Source organism: Loxodonta africana, chromosome 7, assembly GCF_030014295.1.
Source record: "Loxodonta africana isolate mLoxAfr1 chromosome 7, mLoxAfr1.hap2, whole genome shotgun sequence".
Lineage (NCBI taxonomy): Eukaryota > Metazoa > Chordata > Mammalia > Proboscidea > Elephantidae > Loxodonta > Loxodonta africana.
In genome coordinates this window covers 43,161,311-43,166,884 of record NC_087348.1, presented here as the reverse complement: position 1 = coordinate 43,166,884, position 5,574 = coordinate 43,161,311, and positions in this window count along the sequence as shown.

The window sequence follows — 5,574 nt, the reverse complement described above, 5'->3', positions numbered from 1 at the left end:
CAACGGATGAATGGGTAAATAAATTGTGGTATATTCACACAATGGAATACTACGCATCGATAAAGAACAGTGACGAATCTCTGAAACATTTCATACCATGGAGGAACCTGGAAGGCATTATGCTGAGCGAAATTAGTCAGAGGCAAAAGGACAAATATTGTATAAGACCACTATTATACGATCTTGAGAAATAGTAAACCTGAGAAGAACACATACTTTTGTGGTTACGAGGGGGGGAGGGAGGGAGGGTGGGAGAGGGTTTTTTATTGATTAATCAGTAGATAAGAACTGCTTTAGGTGAAGGGAAAGACAACACTCAATACATGGAAGATCAGCTCAATTGGACTGGACCAAAAGCAGAGAAGTTTCCGGGATAAAATGAATGCTTCAAAGGTCAGCAGAGCAGGGGCGGGGGTCTGGGGAACATGGTTTGTGGGGACTTCTAAGTCAATTGGCAAAATAATTCTAGTATGAAAACATTCTGCATCCCACTTTGAAATGTGGCATCTGGGGTCTTAAATGCTAACAAGCGGCCATCTAAGATGCATCAATTGGTCTCAACCCACCTGGAGCAAAGGAAAATGAAGAACACCAAGGCCACATGACAACTAAGAGCCCAAGAGACAGAAAGGGCCACATGAACCAGAGACCTACATCATCCTGAGACCAGAAGAACTAGTTGGTGCCCAGCCACAATCGATGACTGTCTTGACAGGGAGCACAGCAGAGGACCCCTGAGGGAGCAGGAGATCAGTGGGATACAGACCCCAAATTCTCATAAAAAGACCAAACTTAATGGTCTGACTAAGACTAGAGGAACCCCGGCGGCCATGCTCCCCAGACCTTCTGTTGGCACAGGACAGGAACCATCCCCGAAGACAACTCATCAGACATGAAAGGGACTGGTCAGCGGGTAGGAGAGAGACGCTGATGAAGAGTGAGCTAATTATATCAGGTGGACACTTGAGATTGTGTTGGCAACTCTTGTCTGGAGGGGGGATGGGAGGATAGAGAGAGAGGGAAGCCGGCAAAATTTCAAGAAAGGAGAGACTGAAAGGGCTGACTCAAGAGGGGGAGAGCAAGTGGGAGTAGGGAGTGAGATGTATGTAAACTTATATGTGACAGACTGATTGGATTTGTAAACGTTCACTTGAAGCTTAATAAAAGTTATTAAAAAAAAAAAAAGACTGGAGGAAGACTTATTAATAACCTGAGATATACAGATGACACCACCTTGCTTGCTGAAAGTGAAGAGGACTTGGAACACTTACTAAGGAAGATCAAAGAGTACAGCCTTCAGCATGGATTACACCTCAACATAAAGAAAACAAAAATCCTCACAACTGAACCAATAAGCAACATCATAAATGGAGAAAAGATTAAAGTTATCAAGGATTTCATTTTACTTGGATCCACAATAAACACCCACGGCAACAGCGGTCAAGAAATCAAAAGATGTATTGCCTTGGGCAAATCTGCTGGAAAGGACCTCTTTAAAGTGTTGAAAAGCAAAGATGTCACCTTGAAGATTAAGATTCGCCTGACCTAAGCTGTGGTGTTTTCAGTTATTCGGTCGATGAATAAGGAAGACTGAAGAAGAATTGAGGCCTTTGAATTGTGGCGGTGGTGAAGAATATTGAATATACCCCGGACTGCCAAAAGAACGAACAAATCTGTCTTGGAAGAAGTACAACCAGAATGCTCCTTAGAAGTAAGGATGGTGAGACTACGTCTCACATACTTAGGACATATTATCCAGAGGGATCAGTCCCTGGAGAAGGGCATAATGCTGGGCAAAGTGGAGGGCCAACGAAAAAGATGAATGCCCTCAACAAGACGGACTGACACAGAGGCTGCAACAATGGGCTCAAGCATAACAATGATTGTGATGATGGTGCAGGACCCGGTAGTGTTTCGTTCCGTTGTACATAGGGTTGGTATGAGTCGGAATGTATGAGTCGGAACCTACTCGTCGGCACCTAAGAAAAACAGCATCAACATATATTTATAGTAAATCACTTACATTAATTTCTCTAAAAGCAATTGAGTTTTAAAATTTTTGCAAGAAACATCAGCACCCATGACATGCAGTCATTTGTAATAAAAATATATTTTCTACATTGAAGCATAGTTAAGATTAAATAAGACAGTACATGTAAAGAATGAATTTGAATTGCATATGCTGTCCTGCTGCCTAAGTAGACAGAATCTAGTAGCTAGGCAGTGAGTCAGGGGACCATCCAGCATTTGCATCTCAAGAAGAAGTTCTCAGACTCTCTCCTCAATGTCAAAGGTCTATTGTACTTGCACTCAGGAATAGGAATATTGTCAGCGAATAATCTTTGCACAGGAACAAGAAATATCTATATAGAATGGAAGAATTCAAAACTGCCAGTATTCTCAGTTAACAAACTATCACCTTGAAAAGGTCATTCCTGCAGCGTTCCTCAGGTTTAGAGCTACTGAGATTAAATCTTTGAAACCTGGCCACTACAAATGACAGATTCTATTTACAAAGCTTGTCACATAACCCAGGGTGGAAAAAAAAAAAAAAAAAAGTATTATTATTATTTTTTTATACTTCCTCACTCTCTATTGTAGGTCATACCTTGTCCACTTTCCAATCCTTTCAATTAGGAATTAAAGTGCATTGCATCTAAATATCCCCCCAGGGTATTTATTTGCATAATATTTACATGTCTTCTAATTTTTATGGAACTGACAGCTAGTAGATTGGAGTGAGATAATTATTCCAAATAATGCCAACCCAACATTTTTTTTATCCGCATGGAAAGCACTTGTGCCAATTAATAAAAGCATTTCATCAAAGGAGAAAATGTTTCTAGTGCCAAATGTAGGCCAAGTGCAGGCAGGGACCATCCCTAGGGCATGAAGAATCTGGGTAATCGCCTTGTGCATTTTGCTTTGTGGCTCTCATAGATTGACAGTCTTAAAGAAATGGCATTAAGGGGGAAGAAGAGGAGAAAATGGTCTTCTGAGAATTCCTTCGCTAACCATAGCGACCCTTCTTAAAGATTTCAGAGGATTTTCTGTTGAGAAAATCAAACCCACTGCCATCTCTCTCATAGATTGAGAGTCTTAAGGAAATGGCATTGTGGGGGAAGAAGAGGAGGAAAAAGTCTTCTGAGAATTCCCTCGCTAACCATAGTGACCCTACTTAAAGATTTCAGAGTGTGACCAGGATTATCTGTTGAGAAAACCAAACCCACTGCCATCTAGTCAATTCCAACTCATAGTGACCTTTTGGGACAGGGTAGACCTGTCCCATATGGTTTCCAAGACTGTGACCTTTAGGGAAGCATGGTGCTACTTCTTTCTCCCACAGAGTGACTGGTGGGTTAGAACTGTCAAACTTCTGGTTAGCAGCCAAGGGCTTAACCACTGTGTCAACATAGCTCCTTGTGGTCAGGATTACCCACTGCCGTCGAGTCGATTCTGACTCACAGCGACCCAGGATTAGAAAGTTTATATCTTCTTTCTGCTATAGTCACCCCTACAAAAAATTATGTGTGCAGGGGAAAATTCTATTAGCAAAAGTTTTAATCCAAACTTCAGGGAGAACTTGTCAAGCATGAATGTGAACTAGAAAGACCATTGTTTCATCTCTGGCAAAATGTTTAAACTAAAGCCCCGGTAACTTTCTTGGGCATCACTTTCACCCATGGATATTAACTGTCATAAACTGAGAAGAAATGTCAGGAATATATACGAGTGCTGTTATATGTATTCTACAACTCCCAAATATCATAAACTTTAATTAAAGAAAAGCAAAACACTGCCATTGAGTCAATTCCGACTCATAGCGATCGTATAGTAAACATAGGAAATAAAAGAAACCCTTGAGCATTGACTGAGGTTACTAGTAACCAATGTCTATAGGTTGGACTGGGCCTACTTTTCACACCCAAATTTACATTATGCTATAATTTTTTTTTTTATGTTACACCTAAGCGTATATCCAAACCCCAATCTTGATCCCCAGTGCTTTGCCAAAATAAAGACAAAAAAAGTAAAATAAATAAATGAAACTTGTCTCATATAAATATTGTCTATTCACTGAGGACTACAAATGCAGTTTCATAAATTCAGTTGCTTACTCAACCTGTACACTTGGAACATCTAATGCAATGTCTAATAAAAATTGTATTACTTTCCTAGTGCTGCCTTAGGAAAATACCACTAAGTGGTTGGCATTAGTCAACAAAATTGTAGTCTCACAGCTCTGTACACTAGTAGTCCAAACTTAAGTTGGCTTCAGGGTCATATTCTCTTTGCAAGCTCAAGAGGAAGATCATTTCTGTCTCTCTTAGTTTCTGGTGATCTTTCTTAGTCATCTAGTGTTACCATAACAGAAATATCACAAGCGGATAGTTTTAACAAAGAGAATTTTGTTTCTTCATGGTAAAGTAGGCTAAAAGTCCAAATTCAAGGTGTCAGCTCCAGGGAAATGCTTCCTGTCTCTGTTGGCTCTGGAAGAAAGTCCTTATCCTCAACGTTCCCATGGTCGAGGAGCTTCTCAGGCACAGCGACTCTGGGTCCAAAGGAGTGCTCTGCTTCTGGTGCTGCTTTCTTGGTGGTATAAGGTCCCCAATTCTCTGTTTGCTTCCCTTTCCTTTTATCTCTTAAGAGATAAAAGGTGGTGCAGGCCACACCCCAGGGAAACTCCCCTTACGTTAGATCAGGGAGGTAACCTGAGTAAGGCTGGTGTTACAATTCTACCCTAATCCTCTCAACATAAAATTACTATCACAAAATGGAGGGCAACCACACAATACTGGGAATCACAGCCTAACTAAGTTAACATATATTTTTGGGGGGACACAATACAATCCATGACATGGCCCCAGGCATTTTTTGGCTTACAGATGCATATCACAAGACTGTTGTAATTTTTGTCTTTCTATGTTTCTTTTTCTTTTTCTTAAGGGCACCGCTCATGTTGGATTAGTACGTACCCTACTTCAATATGACTTCAGGCGACTTAACTAGATAACATCCTCAAAGATAATATTTCCAAACAATGTCACATTCACAAATACCAGGGGTTAGGACTTGAACATGTCTCTTTGGAGAACACAATTCTGTCCATAGCAGTCTGGCCACTGGCCCACCAAAATGCATGTCCATCCAATGTGCAAAATCCATTCACCTCATTCCAGATCCACAAAAGTCTTACCCTATTCTAGCATAAACTCTAAGTCAAAATTTTCATCTTCTAAATCATCTACATCAGGTATGGGTGAGACTCAGAGTATGAATCATCCTGGGGCAAAGTTCTTAGTCTGTGGATCTGTGAAACCTAGAATAAAGCCGTTTGCTTCCAAAATACAAGGTGGAATAATCAAAGGATAGATATTTGCATTCCAAAAGGGAGAATTTAGAGGGAAAAAAGGGGTTATGGGTCCAAAGCCAGCTTGAAACTCAGCAGGGAAATTCCATTAGATTTCAAGGCCTCAGAATACTCCTCTTTGTCTGCATGTTTTGTCTTCCAGGCCCACAGGGGTTGTAATCCCACCTTCTGGGCCCACCAGAGTGATATCTTGCCATCCAGCT